Source organism: Caretta caretta, chromosome 5 (assembly GCF_965140235.1).
Source record: "Caretta caretta isolate rCarCar2 chromosome 5, rCarCar1.hap1, whole genome shotgun sequence".
NCBI classification, from domain to species: Eukaryota; Metazoa; Chordata; order Testudines; family Cheloniidae; genus Caretta; species Caretta caretta.
The window spans coordinates 3480429-3500774 of NC_134210.1; the positions used below are offsets into that span (position 1 = coordinate 3480429).

The 20346-nt window shown below is 56.3% G+C and overlaps 1 protein-coding gene and 1 long non-coding RNA gene across 2 annotated transcripts in view; one reads left to right on the plus strand and one right to left on the minus strand.

The window, feature by feature from the left end:
• ARID3C (AT-rich interaction domain 3C) overlaps positions 1-20346 on the minus strand; it is a 141727-nt gene that overhangs the window by 86568 nt on the left and 34813 nt on the right. The window lies entirely within an intron of this gene.
• LOC142072092 (uncharacterized) lies at positions 11747-16890 on the plus strand. Its single transcript, XR_012668349.1, has 3 exons — positions 11747-11821; positions 14450-14544; positions 16320-16890. It is a non-coding gene; the product is annotated as an uncharacterized LOC142072092 (long non-coding RNA).

The following is a 20346-nucleotide window of genomic DNA, read 5'->3' on the forward strand; positions in this document are numbered from 1 at the left end:
TGCCTTGGTGAAGTGTGAGAGTGTTGGTCCACGTGCGATTGGGGCGTCCGTGGGCTGGCGCCGTGTGTGCTGACGAGTGCACGGACATGTGGGATACGGGGCAGGAACGTGCCGCGCCTGTGAGTGTGTGTGGGGTGCTGGCGGAATGGACACCTGGGTGTGTATTGGCGATGTGTGTGCGCTGACCAGCCCAGGAGCGTGTGGGGGTGGGCGAGTATGTGTGCCGCTCGGCTCTGCACTGGTGGCGTTTGTTGGTGACCAGGTGAGTGAGGGTGCTTGGGAGTGCCTGAGTCAGAGTGTGCTGGGGGAGCACGTTAGCAGTGGGGGTGGTGCATGCGAGCGTGTGTGTTGGTGAACGTGCGTGTATGTGCGAGAGCTGGAGAGGGCGTCTGCTATCTGGCGGAGGCATCTGGATGCCTCTCCCTGTGCCCCCAAGGCGGTGCCTCTCAATTATCCTCATATAAACGCAGGAATGCTCCCTGCTACAATACAATTAAAATCCGGCTGGATGCTTGCAGCATGGAACTTAAAGCAACAGAAACAGGTGTGACCTCAAAGCTTTGGTATCTATTTTTCCACCATTTATTAACCTCTAACCTTTTATCTGTGGGTGCCCTGAGATGCATAAACATGTTACATCAAACAAGGAGCAAAGGTCAGCTTTTAAGCAGAGGCAATGGGTGAGTGAAATAACAGGGAGAGCTGTGGGCTGAAGGTTTTTAGGTGTTCTGAAAACACATTGATCAGCGGACTCCAAGCCTTTGATAATTTCATTTCTCTCTTTAACAGGGGAAGGTGAAGGGGCCCATCGCTGACAGGGGCTACCTCACAAGTTCCCACAAGCAGATGTACTGCCGTGTGTCGGGTTAACCGTTTCCGCTCCCTGCGTCTGAGCGAGACAGGAAAGGACTGTGCATTCCTTGCAGATAAGCTGCCAGAGGCCGGCCCAATCTGCCCTCTCAGGAGACCAGGGGCTCTTGAATCTCGCAGATGAAGGCAGAATGAGACCCAGCAGCTGGTCAATAGAAGAATTCAAACTGGAAATGAGATGCACGTTGGTAGAGGTTGAAATGGCTCCCCCAGGGATGTGGTGGCGACTTCATCCTGTCCGTGGAGTCTTTAAATTGAGAATGGAGATTAATAAGACTGGGACTTTTCATCTTGGAAAAGAGACGACTAAGGGGGGATATGATAGAGGTCTATAAAATCATGACTGGTGCGGAGAAAGTAAATAAGGAAGTGTCATTTGCTCCATCTCATAACACAAGAACTAGAGGACACCCAATGAAATGAATAGGCAGCAGGTTTAAAACAAACAAAAGGAAATATGTCTTCACACAACGCACAGTCAACCTGCGGAACTCTTTGCCAGAGGATGTTGTGAAGGCCAAGACTATAACAGGTTCAAAAAGAGCTAGATAAGTTCATGGAGGATAGGTCGATCAATGGATATTAGCCAGGATGGGCAGGGATGGTGTCCCTAGCCTCTGTTTGCCAGAAGCTGGGAATGGGTGACAGGGGATGGGTCACTTGGTGATTCCCTGTTCTGTTCATTCCCCCTGGGGCACCCGGCACTGGCCACTGTCAGAAGACAGGATATTGGGCTAGATTGACCATTGGTCTGATCCAATATGGCCATTCTTATGATCTTCTTCTAGAGGATATGCCCTGGTTCAACCACAAACTACTGCTAGCGTCACCTACAAGGGGGGAAGTGTTTGCCTCTCTGCAGGAATCCCTGGCAGAGGGTCTCTACCCAGTGCCATGACTGAAGTCAGACTGGAGGGTCAGATCGGTCCTTCCCAGCCGGAGAATCTTTGAGACAATACACAGGCCAGCATGAGCGCCAGAACTGCACCCCCAGGAACTCCCCCCTGGTACAGACAGTGCTGGGAGGAAACGGAGAGGAATGGATGAGTTCCCTTCAGCATGGGGGCCATTCCCTGAGGGCCCCTGGCAAGGCTAGTAAAGAAGCGGGGGTTTGTTTGGGTCCCGTGCTGCAGCGACGAGGCACCCCAACATAACGCTGCCTGCGCATCAGAGAGGCATGTCGCCCGCGATGCCGTTGCACGGAGGTAGCACTGCCCGGAACTGCATGAACGGAAATGGCGTGCATTGCATGGCTGCATTGCATGGCTGCATTGCACGGCTGCATTGCACAGATATGGCGTGAGGTAGCCCTGCAGCAGCATCACACACTTCTATTGCCCCTCCCAGAGGACAAACACAAGAGGTCAGGATTGCCACCAAAACATCTGAGCAAACAAGAACACAGGGGCGTAGGAGCCGCTGGACTGGAGCAGACCCCTGGCCCATCCAGAGCAGTGGTCCAGCTAGACCAGTGCCCTGTACCCCACTGTACAGGACCACACCAGTCTAGGCTATGTCTCCCGGCTGTACCGAATGTGAGGCTGGCAGGCTATTCCCCTGCGGCTCTGGATCCCAGCGATGCTCCATCTAGTCCTGCCCCGGTCTGTGCCACGTGCTTCAAAGGATGGGATAAACAGCCCCAGCGTTCGCCTAATAGTGCAGTGCAATCCCACGGGGGGAATTCCGCTCTCACGCCAGCTGCTGCTTAGCTTATGCCCTGCGGCATGAGGGGAAACAGCCCTTGTAATTTTATTCTGTTAATAAATAATACAAATAATAATCCTGTGCTCGTCTCCAGCCCGTTTCGGCCGCGGTGCAGCCATGTGGGGATGTATGGGATGTACAGAGATCCCTTCACTCACTACAGAAGTGCAACCATGGCTGGGCTGGAATGGGGCAGCTTTTTAACAGCACACAGCAACGTCGTGCCCCAGTTTGGGCCAGGAGGTGGCGAAGAATTCCACACCCAACTGACACTACAGGAGGAACAAAGGGCGAGAGGATGGGCTCAGCAGACCTGGAAGTTGGACAATACACCTGGGTTAAGAGTCGGGCTCTTGCAACACCTGCCATGGGACATTGAGGATCAAAGGTTCGGAGAGCGAAGCCTGAGGGTCCAGAGGCTGGAATGGTCACAACTGCAAATGATCCATAGGCCCCTGGACACCATGGGACACATGCTCACCTGCCTGGCCAGCACTGCTGCAATATGAGCCCTCTCAAATGCTAGTGTGAAAATATGGACATTTGGGGCCACCAGTGGCTGGGGCCTGAGTTCCAGATCTGGTCTGATCGGACAGGCAGCCCCTGGTTCCGGAGAGATCTTCTCCTGGATCAACACCACTCCTGCCACAGCTTGCACTGGGAGATCTTCCGGCCCAGGGGAAACATCCCACCCTGGACCCGAATTAGCCTGGGGGAACAGAGGGAAGCACTCCATGAGGTGGACGGGCTGCAGGTCAGGCCCAAAGTGTCGGTTATATAAATCCACCGACAGACCCTCACCATCTGCCGTCTCGGTTACTGCAGCCTCCTCCTCTCTGTGACTGCCTTCACGCGTCCAAAATGCACCTGCGGAGATTGTCACTCTCAGCACGTCCCTTTCCCCTGCCCCTCCGCTCTGCCAGCGATGCGGTCGACATCGTCTGTCATGCCTCGATTTCCCTTTGGAGAGGGGCCCCCTCAACTGAGCCGCACTCCAGAGTGGTTAGCTGCTACCCTCCCGGAGCACGGAGTGCCACGCCCACTCCAGAGCTGCATGGCTTCCTGGCCCCGACATGGGTTGGCGTAGGACATTACCGGGAACACGTCCATGGACCCGCACACATCCACACACGCCTACACATGCATGCCTGTCCACACATTCTCATGCACACATGCGTGTGCGCACCTTGCACCTGGCCAATTGTGCAATTACACTGTTGTCTTTGGCTGGGAGCAACCTATGAGCGGGACCCTTTTTTAATCGTGTTTGTATTGATATAATTAGTAACTCATTTAATGCCATCGATGTAGCTATATTCCTCTATAAACAGAAGTATTAACCTGTCAAGCCGTGGAATCAATACTCCCACCAGTTCCCGGCTCTCCTCTGCCCTTGCCAGCAGCCCGGCAGGGGAAAAACTCACCACAATTAGGCAGAACGAAATCTTAATTGACCATCCCATGCCACTGGGTCCAGTGCTCCCCCCGATGCCCCACCTGCCTGAGCAGAAGCACGGCGGCAGAGCACAGCACATGGGTCACCCATGGGACCAAACCAGAGCCCCACAGGCCCGATTCAGAGCTTCCAGAGGTCAGTGGACGCCAAGGACGGTCAGAAGCTGGCAGGATCAGGCCCTGAGCAAGTCTCTGAAGAGACACCAGCCTGCCGAGGCCTCAGATTGGAGTGTCCAGGGCAGCCTTGTGGCTACTGATGCGCAGAGCCCCCAGCACCACGTCTCAGGCCCTGTGGCAGGCAGTTCCCCAGGCTGCTGGCTCAAGGCAGCGAGATGCCAGTGTGGCTGTCCCACAAACACATCTGTGATTCTTCAGGCGATGGTCGTAGCCAAAGGGACCCTGCCTCCCCCAGCCCATTGCCGCGGAGACGTGTTTATTACTTAAGGGGATAATGGGTGCTTATCCTGCAGGGTTAAAGGTCACAGGGCCCAGCGTGTTTTATTAAAGGGGCGGTAACAAACCCTCCCGCTTTTCTTCCCCTCTCCTAATTATTCTTTTTAAAAATATTGACTTTAGTTCCTTTAATTTACTGAAGCGATGGCTCTCTTCACCCCTCCCCCTCCCCATCATATCCCCCTGTGGCCCCCTTCCTTTCTCCCCCTCCCCCAATATCAGCTCCCACAGCTGACGGCAGCCGCAGGGGCAGGACACAGGTTGGCCAAACACCTGGACGGTCCCCTGCCGCCCTGGCAAGGTGACACAGGGACGCACCTCAGGAGGTAGGTTACTATCGAGTACCTTGCTGAGCCGGGGCCCGGTCAGGGGGACTGGAACCTCTGCACTGGGCATTTTTACATCCCGGTCAGCACTGCCGGGGAAACGTGGATAGGACCCGAGTCCTTGGTTCAGCAGGACCCGAGTCCTTGCTGGTTTCTCCGGCGAGGGAGAGAGTTTCTGGGGAGTGCAGATTGCCCAGGGGAACTGTCAGTCAAACGCTGAGTAATATGATGCACAGATGGTCTTTAGTCACTGGACAGGGCAGACCCATGTAGGGGTGAGGATGGGCAGGGTGAGAGCAAGGGGAGGTGACAGCCATTGCTTGCAACATCCTGGATTTGAATCAGCATCTTCATGTTGTTATTACACGTGGCTTTCCTTCGTCTCGGGCCATAGGGGAGCTCCTGGCAGGAGGGGGTTCCGTCCTCGGGCAGACATCAGGAATGATCAAGAGGCTGGGGCGGTGCTGGATTGGGGGGGGGTGACCCCAGAGCTCGGTAAGGAGAACCCCAGGGGTAGGTACCTCCCTCGCAGGGCTGGGGTGAGGACTAGCTAACAGGTCATACTCAGAACGGGGGTCACTCTGCAGACTGGGGCAGAGTTACGCACAGCTGAATTTGGCTCCGCATACGGAGGGAGATTTGGAAACGGGAAACGCCATACAGGGGCTAGGTATTGTTATCCCAACCAGGAGTAACACGGTGCTGCTGAGCAAGGATGCATTATTGGCTAGGTAACAGGAACAATTTCCTCAAGGCACAAGCTCTGTTCAAGGACAAGATACGGGCCTGTGGCATGGAGCAGGAGCCCTGGCTTCTATTCTCAGCTTGGCCACTGGCCTGGGGCAAGTCACTTCCCCTGTCTGGGCCTGTCTTTCCCCACCTTGCACAGACGGCGCTGTACAAACACAGACCAGTGATCGCACAGGACCAGGGGGCTGGGCGGGAGCCACAGATGGAAAGTGCTGTATAAGAACTCGTTATCAGTTTAAATTGTACAAGGCTCTGGGGAAGAAACACCCTATGGGGAAAAGTCGTGCACCGACACCGGAGATGGGGACCCGGCCGTTCCGCCTCAAAGCTCTACCATCTCCGGACACGTCTCAGCACAACTCAAGCAGAAGCCCCAGAAATATGTTTGATTGCAGCTTAGTCGTACGAGCGTCCCCACCTTACGCACTCTGAGGTTGACAATGTGGCGCAGGCTTGTCGTTGTCCCACCCTAAGGAAGACTATTGGGGTAGGAGTCGCCCTTTGTGCTTCTTTACAATGAGTGAAATTGAACTAAAAGGTGCTTGGAATGTTTCTTTACGTTTCTTCCCACCTCCCTTACAAATGTGGCCTTGCCTGTTTCAGATGGAGGTCTCTTTGGAGGACTGGGGAGCTGGAGGGGAGCTTGCTCAGGTGTTGATTGATGGGGAAGATGCTTTCCTCCCTGCACAAGCATTTTCCCTATCACCTCATCCCTCTCAGGAGCTCAGGTCTCACTCCCTTGGCAGGTGGGGTGCCACAATCCCATGTCTTTCCCAGTCTTCCAGGAAAAAACAGCACAGATCAGACTTGGATTCCCTATGGAAATAAGAAAGTAGGAGGGGGAAAAAAGTCCAATCATCTTTCCCCATCTGAAAAAAAACAAAAAAGGGGCATGCCTCTGGAGGCCTGGCCCTTTAAGGGGAGCCGGATCTCAGCCCAACGTGTGAGATATCCAGTGAGGTCACGTGACCCAAGCAGGACTCTAGGGTAGATAAGGGCAAGCTTTGGGCAGAAGGCAGCTGCAGGAGAGCCTGAGACAGCAGGGCAAAGAGGACTTGTATTGTTCCCTTTGCAGATCCCCTTCACAACACTGAGCAAGTATCCACGCCACATCCCTGGTTGACCGGGAGTTAGGTTGTGTAGGTGGGATTTAGACGGCCCCAACCATGGTGGCCACTGAAATAGTTGTTGTAGACCAATCCCCAACCCTTCTCTTCTGACATCAGCAAACTGAGCCGATCAGGAGGCTCCTGAGAGCCCCCCGGGGCTCCTCTCTCCTCTAGCCAGCTACTTCTCTGCCCTCCACTTTCACCACTCTGCGATCATCTCATCCAACCTCTTGCCTAGCCCGGCCAATCTCCCCCGGCCATTCCCGCAGTGCGCGTGAAGATGGCCGAGCCCAACAGCTTGCGGTGGAGCAAGAACAGAGGTTTTCGAACGAGGCACCCAGTCTCGATGGAAAGACTCCAAGTGGCAGAGGAACCACACCCTGGTCCGTGGTTAATCCCTCTCGCCGTTACAAATTCATGTCTTGTTTCCAATTTGAACTGTTCTGGCTTCAGTCTTCAGCCCCAGGATCTTGTTATTTCTTTGTCCTCATGTTTGAAGAGCCCCTTGTTACCAGCTCCCAGACCATGATCAAGTCACCCCTTAGCCTTCTCTTCAGTAAGCTAAACAGATTAGGCTCTTACAAGATTTCCAGACCTCAAATCATTCCTGTACCTCCTCTCTGCACCCGCTCCATTTGTCAACATCCTTTTTGTAGCATGGACAAGAGCAACACAAATGATTAAAGTCTAGAAAACATGACCTCCGAGGGAAGATTGAAACAATTGGGTTTGTTTAGTCTAGCAAAGAGAAGACTGAGTGGGGACATGCTAACAGTTTTCAAGTACATAAAAGGTTGTTACAAGGAGGAGGGAGATAAATTGTTCCCCTTAACCTCTGAGGACAGGACAAGAAGCAATGGGCTTAAATTGCAGCAAGGGAGGTTTAGGTTGGACATTAGGAAAAACTTCCTGTCACAGTGGTTCAGCACTGGAGTAAATTGCCTAGGGAGGTGGTGGAATCTCCATCATTGGGGATTTTTAAGAGCAGGTTGGACAAACCACTGTCAGGGATGGTCTACATAATCCTTAGTCCTGCCATGAGTGCAGGGGGCTGGACTAGAGACTTCTCGAGGTCCCTTCCTGTCCTAGGATTCTATGACACCAGAACTGGGTACGATATTGCAGCAGGGGTCTCACCAGCGCTGTGTGCAGGGATCACTGCATCCCTTCTAGTCCGCATTCCCGCTTACACGCTTTTTGTCACAGCATCGAGCCGGGAACTCTGTTGGTTTCCATCATGACGCCTAAGTCCTATTCCAGTTGCTGTGTTCCCAGGGAGAGTCGCCCTTCTTCTAAGTACGACCCACATTCTTTGTCCCGGGATGTATGACCTTCCACTGGCTGTATTAAAAAGGCAGATTGTTTGATTGTGCCCAGTTTACTAAGCGATCCAGCTAGCTCTCGATCAGAGCCCTGTCCTCAGTATTTACCACCCAGCCACCAATCTTGGTGTCATATGCAAACTTTAACAACAATTATGTGACATTTTCTTCCAGACCATTGAGCAAAATATTGACTATCATTAAGTCAAGAACCAGCCCCTCTGGGACTCCGCTAGAAACACCCCATTCGCTGCTAGTTCCCCATCGACAGTTATGTTTGGAGGCCAGTAGCTAGTTTTTAATCCACATAATAAGGGCTGCATTGATTTTGAATAGTGCTAATTTTTTCATCTTTTCACTGGGAATCCGTTAAAGATTCACCCCATTGACCTGGGGTAAGCTAATTATTTAATCTGCTCACCGGCTGCAGAAGAGGATGCTGTGCAATTTTATTCGGTAGAGCATCTTCCTGACAGACTGGAAGGTGATCTGGGCTGATGGTTGAGGCCCTGAGCTTAGACTCAGGAGTCGGGAGCTCAATTCCTGGCTCTGGGCTCGGGTAAACCTCTTCACCTCTCTGGGCCTCCACATCTTCACTGTAAGCCAGCCATGCTGACACCCCCTGGGGCAGGATAGGTTCAGCAATGCTATACAGGCTCCCCGCCCCATGGGTAGAGGGGCTAGAGACAGCAAGAACGTCTAGCCCCAGTGCTTGGGGCAGCTGGATGTTATGATTACAGGGAGACCACCAGGTCTCTTGCCTTTCCCTCTACCCCTTTGTCTTGTCCATCTAAGGTCGTCAGGGCAGGGAGTCATGGGCGGCAGGTATCACAGGCCAGGGGAGGCCCCACCCACGCTTTGCCCTGAGTCCCCCTCCTGCTTCCCGCTCTTCCCCCGTGGCTCAGGCTGGGGCTAGGGTGGGCCAGCCTGCGGCCCAGGACTCAGGACAGCTGGGCCTGGTGCTCAGGCCACCTGGCGCTCCGGGGCTGGGGGAGTTGCGGGCGGGTGGTGGGGGGTAGCTGCGGTGGGAGGCTCAGGGGCTCTGGCGGGGGAGAGGGGAGGGGCCTCGGGCAGAAGGGGCGGGGCCAGGGGCTAGCCTCCCCAGGTGGGTGGCTCACGCGTGGCCCATGCAGGGACTGTCTCTCACCAGGTGTCTGTGCGGCTCCCAGCTCCTGATCTCGGCGGGGCCCTTTGGACGGAACCGTAAGACACGCAGTGAAAACAACGATCACGCTTCTAAAGGGCAAGGTTTTTCTCTGCTGCTGTTACAAATCACCCCAGAGATTTCTGAGGCTGGGGGCGGGGAGGAGAATTGTCCCTCTCTCTTGGCTAGTCTGTTCCCACTGCCTGTTGGACAGCACTTTGTGCAGAGTCAGGGTCCCCAGCTCCCCCAGGACTCAGTTTCCCCATCTGCTCGGGAGGGAAGCGAACAGGACAGCAGGATAGTAACGGCCACAGACATTGGCAGGGGGATTCGGGGGCAGGTCGAGAGGGACAGCGAGGCAGCTGGCGCTAAGGGAGCCTGTCAGCTGTGGGGCACAAACACAAGTACTGCCAGGCGGGATCAGACTGGGTTCATCGCGCCCAGTGTCCTGTCTTGGGCAGTGGCCAACACCAGATGCTTCAGGGGAAGGTGTGAGAACCCTGAGGGAGCAGCTGTGGGCCAATCTGCCCCCCATGCAGGTCTCTCCCTGGTCTCCGATAGTTAGAGATCAGCTGACGCCCTGAAGCCGAAGGTGTAACACCCTGCTGCTGGTCCTTTGGCATGAACTTTTCTAACTCTGGTATTTCTGACAGCCCAGATATTTCAGATGTCCCAAGGCCTCTTTGAATCTTCCCCAGTTCTCGGCCTCACTGGTCTCGGCAGTGAGTTCTGCTGGCTAACTGGTCGGTTTTGAAAGAAGGGCAAGGAGAAGTCCCAACCGAGATCCAGGGCGGAGCACTGTACGAATACAGAGGGAGAGACAGTCTCACTGAGGAGCTCCCAATCAAAATAGACAAAGTGCAGGAAGAGATGGGGCTTGCCCAGGGTCACACAACAGGACAGGGGATTGAATCCAGGTCTCCTGGGGCCCAGCCTGGGCCCCAACCACAGGGGTATATTATCCCTTCCCTAAGGGTTGGGGTACATGAGCCCCAGGCTCCCACCAGCTGTGAGTGGCTCTCCTGACACAAGGTGACATCCAGAAGCAGAGACTCCTATCCTGGTCCTGCCCCGGTCTAGGGAGCCACTGGTCCAAGCACAGTGGGCTTGCAGGACTCCTGCCCTGTGCAATGGGGGGCAGGCCCCTCCTGGCAACCAGAGAGCACAGACTGAGGGCTCCATGCAGCTGCTGGGGGGATTCGACAGGGGCTGGGGCTGGGCAGGTCACCTGGAGGTCACTGGTGCTCAGTCAGCGCTGGCTGACCGGCTGCCCCCGTCTGGCAGGTGACATGAGTTGGTGGATCTCAGCCAATTCCCACTGGGCAAGGATCCTCACCCCAAGCACCACTGGCCCCAGTGGCCGAGAGGCCAAGCTCTGGCCCTGAGGGCTGGACTGAGGCCCACTGGGAGTGTGTGTCAGGCGGCTGCGGCCCAGGGATAAGCACAGGGCTTTGGTCTGCAGCGCCATCACTCCCCCGGGGCACCTGCCAGCCGGAGCCAGCGCTAAGCGTGGGCCAGGGCGGATGTATCCTGTGACCTTGCGTGCTGGCTTCGCATAAACCTGCCAAGTGTCAGAATCCAGCTCGCCTCACTGGCTGGGGAATGGCCGCGGGGCCTGATCCAGCCGTTAATAAGTTAATGGTTAAGGAGTTGCTTTTTATTAGTGCTGGCTGAATTAAACGGAGCTGCTTGCAAATCTACGTGTCCCTCTCTGAAGGGCACTGCTACCCGCCTGGGTGCCAGGCTACCTCGGGTGGGCACCTGGCAGCCTGCTCTAAACAGCACCCGCCCCCACTGAATCTGGCACATCGTGGTTTTAGGGACCCCCCGTTAGAGCTTTGCTGAGGCATCCCGCTGGCGTCAGCGAGCGGCTCCGGGGCTGGGGTGGCTGGGAAGCTTTCTGCAGCGCGATCCACTGCCTTTTGCCAAAGGCAGGAGCCAGCCTGCAGGCTATGGCTCCATGGTACCAGAGGAGCCGGCCATCCCACCTCTGCCTCCAGGGCCCCGCGATCCATAACATCTCCCTGGACAGGGAGCCAGACCGGGGTGATGCAGCATCCCAAGCTCCGCCCGGGGGTCCGGGACCTGCTGTAGAGGGGAGCGCGCTGTCAGCCCCCTACAGAGAAGAGCCCTCACATAGCAGCTCCCCTCCCCATAGCCCTTTGCAGTTTCCCAGTCAGGGTGACCTTTCCGCCGCCCCCTCCCCATCCAAACACAACCTTTCATCCATGCTTAATATTTAACATCATTTTATAGGGCAGCAGGTTTAATAAGCGCTGATAATGCGACTGATCCGGCAGGTCATTAAACCCCAGCCCCAGACTGTCCCACTCGGGCTGCGTTTCAAACATTAACCCAGCTTTGGGAAAGGTGAGGGACTGTTTGCTCTGCCCCTTGGCCTTGGGCCCATGGCGTTGGCCCTGTGCCCCGTGCCCTTCCCCCACTCACCCCCTACGCTGCTCTCAGCCTTCCACTTGGCGTCCAGCTCAGGCAGCCTGGAGCTGAGGCTAGTAAATCCGCCAGCCTTCTGCTTGTTATTTCCCATACTGGCTTTTCCATGCTTCTCCCTCAACCCTCCTCATTGAGGAATTTACCCTCTCCACCACCCTGTGAGGCCGGGCAGGATCCACACCCGCATCTTCCAGACAGAGAAACTGAGGCACGGACTGATTCAATGACTTGCCCAAGGTCAGACAAGCAGCCTGTGGCAGAGGAAGGAAGGGAATCTGGCGTCCTGTGTCCCAGGGTAGTGCCTCAGCCACAAGGCTGCCCTTCCCCCAACACCTACACTGGGGGGGGTCCTTCCACCATCCCCCACTCCTCTCATTCTCCACTCTTCCCTCCTTCATCAGCATTCGGCCCCTCTTCCCCCTTCAAAAGTCCCCCCCCCCCCCGGCACTGCTCCCTCCCCCCTCACTTCTTCCTTCTCCCTTCCCCAAACCAGCAGCAGCTCCCTGCTGAAGTATCTGCAGGGCCACGCACCGCTTTGCCCTCGCAGCCCCTCTCCCCGGGAGCCAGGGCATTTCTGCCTTGGCTGGGGAAGGTGCTGGGGGGAGGATGGAAAGAGGAATCCCAGAGAGGCTGCTACAAGACTCAGAACTGGGCTGGCTGGCCTCCAAACCCAGGCATGAGTTTAGTCCCGGTCCCCGTGTATCACTCTGCTGCTGATCTGACACCCTGTCCACTGGAAGACACAAACTTCCCCGCAGCCGGCATCCTCTGACCTCTCCACCCCAGCCCAGCAGGCGCTGACCCAAATCCTCTCTCATCTGCCCCTAGAAGCCCAATTTTCCCTCCCATGTCATCAGCTTAAGTCCCGGCAGCCGCTAATGTGCTTTGGACGAGTGACAGAAATTCCCAGCAGACTTTTACTAACGGCATTTGTCTGTCAGCCAGGAACCTCCGCCCGCCGCCCCTCCCCACTACGAGCAATCCCCATCCCCAAGCAAAGCTGTCAGCGTCATTGCTGGTGTTTCTCTAGCCCCCTGCAGCACAAAGCACTCAGTAGACTCCCTTCGCCCAGTTCTGGGGTGGAACGTGGTAGTGGTTTAATGGGGATACTGTGAACTATTCCCGTCACCCCATCTCGTAACAGGATACAGTAGAATTCGAGGGGGTTCAGAGACAGATGCTGAGAATGATTCATAGATTGCAAGGCCAGAAGGGATGATTTAGTTGGGGTTGGTCCTGCTTTGAGCAGGGGGTTGGATGAGATGACCTCCTGAGGTCCCTTCCAACCCTGATATTCTATGATTCTGTGATTGTGACCATCTAGTCTGACCTCCTGGTAACACACAGGCCAGAGACCTGCCCCCCAATAATTCCTGGAGCAGAGCTTTCAGAAAAACATCCAATATTGATTTAAAAATTGCCAGGGATGGAGAACCCACCTCGACCCTTGATAGATTGCACCACTGGTTAGTTACTCCCATGGTTAAAAATTTACATCTTATTTCCAGTCTGAATTTGTCTAGCTTCAACGTCCAGCCATTGGATCGTGTTAGACCTTCCTCTGCTGGACTGAAGAACCCTTTATTGTTCCCCAAGTAGGTGCTTATCAACTGGGATCAAGTCACCCCTTCGCCTTCTCTTTGTTCAGCTAAAGAGATTGAGCTCCTGGAGTCTCTCACTCTAAGGCAGGTTTTCGAATCCTTTCCTCATTCTCACGGCTCCTCCCTGAACCCGCTACCATTTATCAACACACTTCTGGAATTGTGGGCCCCAGAGCTGGTATTCCACAGGATCCCAGCAGCGGCCGCACCAGTGCCAAGCACAGAGGTAAAACAATCTCTCTGCTCCTCCTTGAGATTTGCCCGTTTAGGCGTCCAAGGATCACAGTAACCCCTTTGGCCACAGCGTCACACTGGGAGTGCATGTTCAGCTGATTATCCACCCCGACGCCCAGACTCCTGGCTTCCCAGGACATAGTCCCCCATTCTGTAAGTGTGGCCTGCATCCTTGGTTCCTAGATGGGTACATTTCCAATTTTTGCTGTATTAAAATACATACTGGTTGCTTGCACCCAGTTTACCCAGTGATCCAGATATTTCTGAATCAATGACCTGCCCTCTTCAATATTTACCCCTCCCTCAATTTTCGTGTCACGTGATTAAAGGCATAGGAATGCTTCTGAAGAGGGACTGGAAAGACTGGGATCTGTTACTTTAGAGAGGAGGTGAGAAAGAGGGGCAGGACAGAAGGATAGAAAGTAGCGAATGGGCAACAAAAGGAGAAGGGATGCTGCTCTTCACCCAGCCTCAGAACGCAGGGACCAGGGGATGCTCAGTGGAAAGGAAGTATAAGCTGGGAATGAAGCAAATTTAAAACAGATGGAAGGAATTATTTTTTCCACACAAGGCACAAATAGCCAGAGGAACTCACTACCACAAGATATTGCTGAGGCCCGAGAGCTGAGCAGGATCCAGAAAAGGATACGAATAACAAGACTATCCAGAGTCAAAATCATAAGGATGACAAATAACTCAGAGCTTTGGAAATGATCTGACCTCCTTCTACTTCAGGGAATGACCCTCTTCTGAAGGGGGACAGACAGAAACTTCCTGATGGATGAGTTATTCTTTGCTGTGGGGAGGAAGGGGGTATCTTGTCCCTTCCTCCGAACGAGCTGGTGCTGGCCACCAGAGGCAGGATGAGCCCCTGGGCTGATGGGGCCTGGCAATTCCTAAATTCCTGTCACAGGATGCTCCCGAATCTGGCCAACACGGAGGTCGGGTCTGTTGTGGTTCCCAGAAGGCAGCTGTCCTAGCCCCGTTCTAAACCTCCTACCCCTTTCTTTCCATCTCCCTTCTCTCCAAGCTAAGGCACACAGGCCATGAAAGTGACGAGAAACCAAGGTGAAACCAGCGCACCAGAGGAAATGCAAACCCTTGGGGAGGGCATGGATGGTGGCGGTAAGTTGGAAGGGTTTGAAATCCTCTCCCTTTTCCATAAATCCAGAGGCAGCCGCCAGGGGAGGAGACGCTGAATTCAAACCATATGGCCCAGGTTCTGCCCTCGGTCACACAGGTGTAAATCCAGAGGAGCCAGTAGGGGTTGGGCCCTGAAATCAACGAGAGCCATTCCGCTGACCCCGGTGGCACAGGGATCAGGCCCTTAGCTGGTGACTGGGGGCAGGACCGGGGCCCTGGCCCGGCAGTGTCCCCTCCCCAGAACGTGCAGGGTTCGCTGCCCAGGCCTCTTCTAGTACAGCCCCTGGGTCTCCCCATCCCCCACCCCACGGCTCTGTCTCTGCATCCGAGGAAGGACCCCTGGCAAGGGCTGCTCAGTGGGGGGTCCCGCGCAGCCCTCCCCTCCTCCCCGCAGCCCCTTCCCTCTCAGCCCCGCTCCGCCACCCCCACCCCCAGCCTCCTGCTATTAGTTCATGGCTGAAGACGACAGGAAGTCAATGAGGGGATTTGTTCAGGTTAACCTCTTTGACCCGCTGGCTCCTCCAAGCTTGACAGGCCTGTTCTGTGCTGCTTCCCCATCCCCCCGCCCCTCCCGCCTGCTCCCTCTCCCCTAAGCCCTGGCCCTCCAAGGAGGCAGGGGAAGGAATCCCCAAGGCAACCCCCCAGGCTCGGGAAAAGGTCTGGTCTGAGGAGGCCCCGCACAGCGCCCTGCGGGTCACCCCCCACGTGCAGTTCCCCCGCCACGAGCCAAGGCCTGGACAGGGGCTCTGGTCAGCTGCGGACCCACCCCTGGGAGGGCAGCTCTGGTAGCGATCCAGCATTTACACAGCCTTGTCCATGGCCAGGGGCTTGGCGTGCACAGGGAGCGCTGTCGTGATGTATCCACCTCTGGGGTGGAGCGCGGCGGCTGTTGAGCAGCTGCACGGTGCTGCAGCCATTTGGGACAGGAAGTGCAGAGTCTCTTGCCATCCTCTTGGCATTACAGGGGGAAACGGGATTTGCTTCTTTGCTGCCTGGCGAGGGACGAAAAGGAGCTTTTTCAGCAGCTCAGAGCTCCTTAATCCTCCCAGGATCACCAGCAATTTGGGTGCGGAAGGGGCCAGCCCTTTAGATAAACAGGAAAACACACACGAAAGCCAGGCTCAAACAAAACAAGGGAAGGAAGGGGGCACCGCTCCTCCCGCAGCATCACCCACCTGGGTTCAGCAACATTCCTGACCCGCAGACAGGGCTGGGAACGGCACCTGTGGGATGGGCTTATCCCCCTGGGGCTGGCTGGCCGAGGGGCTGGGGGAAATGCTGAGATCCGAAAGTGCCCATAACAATAGCTGCCCAATGCCCTCATAGCTCTGCGAGCTGGCTTTATGCCACCAAAAGACAAATGCACACGGTTCCTCCCTCTAGTTAATCTCCCCACCTTGGGAGTCCGGGAGCCGGGGCTGCTTGGATAAGCACAGTTGTTATTAGCATTTCTTAACAAGGAGGGAATTTCTGCCTTTGTGAGCGGCAGGGTAACAAGCTTGGGTAAAGTCAGGGAAAGCGCAAGCAGGGCCCAGCAGGCCCCTCCATCCCTGCTTGGCAGCTATGCCAACCCACCCCGCACAGCTCCCAGGGTCCCTGCTATTCACGCCCCATGCATCTCCCAGGCAGACACAGTGAATCGAATTGTACCAGGGGATGACGAGGCTAGGCTGAGTCCAACAAGCTTGATGCACTTGTGTCCTACGACCCCAAGGATTCAGGGGCTGCAAAAAAAGTGGCATTTTCCTCCTTTGCAGGAAGGCAGAGAGGCCAAAGCAGCGTGTGCAAGGCAACTGGAATGGAACCCGTTAGCTGTCGCTAGCCATCTCCTTCCACCAGCATCCCACAGCACACAGGAATCCACCATGGCACCCAAGGACACTGTGCCCAAAAGAAACCGCAGGGGGAAGTTAGAGAGACACAAGGCCACTCTCTGAGTCACAAAGCCTCTTTCACTTCTCCTCCAAGAACCACTGCCTTTCCAGCCCCACAATGGGGAAGAGAGATCACCCCCTACTGAGTCGTGACCCTGCTCCCGGCACCTTAGGGGTTCTCCCAGGGCAGGAGTTGATCCACCTCTCCAAGCGGCAATGACCCCTCGGGCAACGTAGCTGGGTCGGCTTTTGAGTGTAGACCTGGCCCAAGTCACCCACACTGCTCGCTGCTGCACAGCCTAATTCCCCAGTATCGCTACCCACCCCAATGCAGGTTGTCTTTGGATGTCTCCCGTCTAAGCCCTGACCTAACCCAGCCCTGCTTAGCTTGTGAGAGCTGAAAGGGTCCCAACCCTGGGCAGCAGCGTCACTGAACTGGTGACCGCCACTCGCTCCCCGATGATTTGGATTTAGTTTGTGAATCAATAAATGCGCTGTCCTGAAAACGCGTCCAAGCCAAGTCTGTAAATCAGTTTAAATAAAACGTGTTAAAACCGAAGGCAATTCCAGCATGCTCGTCCATGTCAATAGAGACCTGACCACAGCTGTGCTTGGCCCAGTGTCAACAGCCTGGAAAGCCAGGATCTGCACTGCTGCCTCACTCCCACCACGTGCCCTGGACCCTGGGCTTGGAAAACACGGACAGATCCAACCCCCCCGTCTCTCCAGACCTGCGGCGCTGCGTTCCCCGCTCACGAGTTGCTGTGATTAATTATTGGTGTTCAAGGGGCACCAAGAGTCCCCAGCTGAGATCAAGGCTCGATTGTGCTGGGTGCTGCATGGACACATAGTGCCAGACCATCCCTGCCTCAAACACAACTTGCTCAAGGTCACAAGGAGAGCTGAGAGCTGGGAACAGAACCCAGCCCGGGCCCTGGCCTCTCACCCTCTGCTGTGTGCCATGGCAGGTCGGGGCTGCTTAGCACCTGGGCAGCAGCATGTTTGCTGCCCTGTCGCGGAGCACGACTGGAGGGCTCCCTGGTAGGGCAGCTGCTGGGCTGAGAGGGGCTAACCCTCGGTGGAGGAGGCTGCCTGGTTGAAGTCTCCTCTTGGTTGCCAGGGGCTCAGCGCAGCCCTGACTGTGACCCTGGCATTCAGCCAGGGAGGGGGGGTACCAGGGGCGGGAAGGGCACCCGGCACTGAACACTTGCCACTGACAGCCCGGGCCATCGTGCCTTCCATACGCCAGATGAACAAGCCGCCACATTTCCTGCCTGATCCAGGGCCTGACACTTGTGTGTCACTCAATGGGGGGAGGGAAGGGGTGGGGGACTTTTGACCTCTTCGTGACGGCTATGGCCAGGCTGCCCTGCTGAGCTATGGGGCAGGAGGGCTGGGCATTGAAGGACGCCGCCTGGACCGCTGCTGGGGGTGTCAGATCAGGTGCGGTGGAGCAAGCGTGGGAGCTGGGCTGCACAGTGTCACCCGCAACGGTGCGGGGAGTGGCCATGGTTCCTGGCACATCGGCCTCCAATGGCTCTTGTCAGCCCGACCTGAGTCACAGCATACACCTGTCTGCCCACGCGCCTGCGTGCGTGCCCATGCCTCTGTGCATGAGTGCGCGTCTGTTTGTGCATGTCCCTCTGGGCGGTCGCCCGCTCGCGTGCACTTGCCTGCTTGTGCGTGCCCGGCTGCGTGCACGTGTGTTTGTTTCTGTGTGCATGCCTGCTTGTGCGTGCCCGGCTGCGTGCACGTGTGTTTGTTTCTGTGTGCATGCCTGCTTGTGCGTGCCCGGCTGCGTGCACGTGTGTTTGTTTCTGTGTGCATGCCTGCTTGTGCGTGCCCGGCTGCGTGCACGTGTGTTTGTTTCTGTGTGCATGCCTGCTTGTGCGTGCCCGGCTGCGTGCACGTGTGTTTGTTTCTGTGTGCATGCCTGCTTGTGCGTGCCCGGCTGCGTGCACGTGTGTTTGTTTCTGTGTGCATGCCTGCTTGTGCGTGCCCGGCTGCGTGCACGTGTGTTTGTTTCTTTGTGCATGCCTGCTTGTGCGTGCCCGGCTGCGTGCACGTGTGTTTGTTTCTGTGTGCATGCCTGCTTGTGCGTGCCCGGCTGCGTGCATGTGTGTTTGTTTCTGTGTGCATGCCTGCTTGTGCGTGCCCGGCTGCGTGCACGTGTGTTTGTTTCTTTGTGCATGCCTGCTTGTGCGTGCCCGGCTGCGTGCACGTGTGTTTGTTTCTGTGTGCATGCCTGCTTGTGCGTGCCCGGCTGCGTGCACGTGTGTTTGTTTCTGTGTGCATGCCTGCTTGTGCGTGCCCGGCTGCGTGCACGTGTGTTTGTTTCTGTGTGCATGCCTGCTTGTGCGTGCCCGGCTGCGTGCACGTGTGTTTGTTTCGTGCTGGGCTTTGTGCACGGCTGGGTGTGCGTTTGTGTGTGCGTGTTGCCCTGTGAGCTCTGCCCCATTAGGAGTTACCGCCTCACTTTACAAAAGAATACAAAATGTCAGGCCTGGAGGGGCTGGGGCACAATCCCCCACCTCGTCCCCCCACTGACCCAAGTGCACACATCGGGCATTGCTGATGTGAATCTAACCCCCGCACACAAACCCTGTTTCTCTGGGAGCGGGGTCCAGACAGCCCTGCCCCTCCCCCACCCGCACCAGCCCCCTCTCTCCAGCTCATCAGCTGAATCCTAAAGTGCAGGGCCGGGGAAGGATTAGCACCAGCCGCTCCTCCCTTCCGTTACCAGCCCCGGGTCGTAAAGCGTCCGGCCCGAATGAGCCCCAATGAATCAATGTCAATTTGGAGGGCAACCATCCCTTATTAAAATGAAAGCCAGCCCGAGCGTTCGGCAGCTGGGGCAGGAAATGGGAGTGCACAGCGGGTAATTGCCTGGGGACATAAATTATAACCGAGAGAGGGGCTGTGTGTGGGATGGAGAGAGCCGCACACACAGAGGAGTCGGGGGCTCCCGGGCCCACGGAAATACACCAGCTCACGCTGAACTTGAACTCGCCCCAGGCTACTGGCCAGGCTGCAGGGCTCCCGGCTCCAAAGAGCCCAGGACCGGTGGGCCCCGCTGATCTCCTGGCATCCCCACTCTGCCTGCCTCCCTGGGCCTAGCTGTGCAATGGGGACACTCCTGGCGGCCTCCGGGAGGCGCTGGCAGGATTAACTCATTCCTGTCTGAAGCGCGCAGGGCCAGCGAGCTCCCCGTTGAGAACGGCGGGTGATAAATTGCCTTGATCCGGCACCTCTGACCGCCACACTTACCCTCTGCGCACTGCCCCATCTCCCGGGGGACTTACCCCTGTGCTCTGCACAGTGCAGCAGCTCCAGACAGCTGCCGCGGAGTTTGCAAGGAACAAGCCGCCTTCTCTCCCTTCCCAGACCCACCCGGGCCCGGGGCACTAGCCGTCCTGGCCCAGTGACTGGATCACAGCCAGACACACCATGGGCTGCCGCGGCTGGACTCCATTATCCCTTCCTCAGCTTCCCAACGGGCTTCGTCCTCGGCGGTCCTGCAGTGCGGCCGTGATTTTCTGAATCTCACCAGCAGGCACAGTGCGGGGCACTGTCCACACCCAGAGATTGGTACGGTCCTGGCTCAACAAACTCACAGTTCAAGACGCTGCACAACAGACGAGGGGCTAGGGAGAGGCTGCTTGACCCCCCAAAGCCAGATGCTTTATAGGGAGACTGTGAGCCTAGTGTTTTCAAGTAGCTGCAGGCAGCGTGGTCCAGTGGGTAGGGCAGATGGGCTGGGACTCAGGAGAGTTGGGTGTTCCGGTCAAAAACTGGACACGTTTGGTAACCCTAAGTACCCGGCACAACAGGGCCCTGACCTCAGCTGAAGTCTTATAATACAACGAATCAATGATTGTGTGAGTCGCCATCCCTCAGCCTCCCCGTTAGC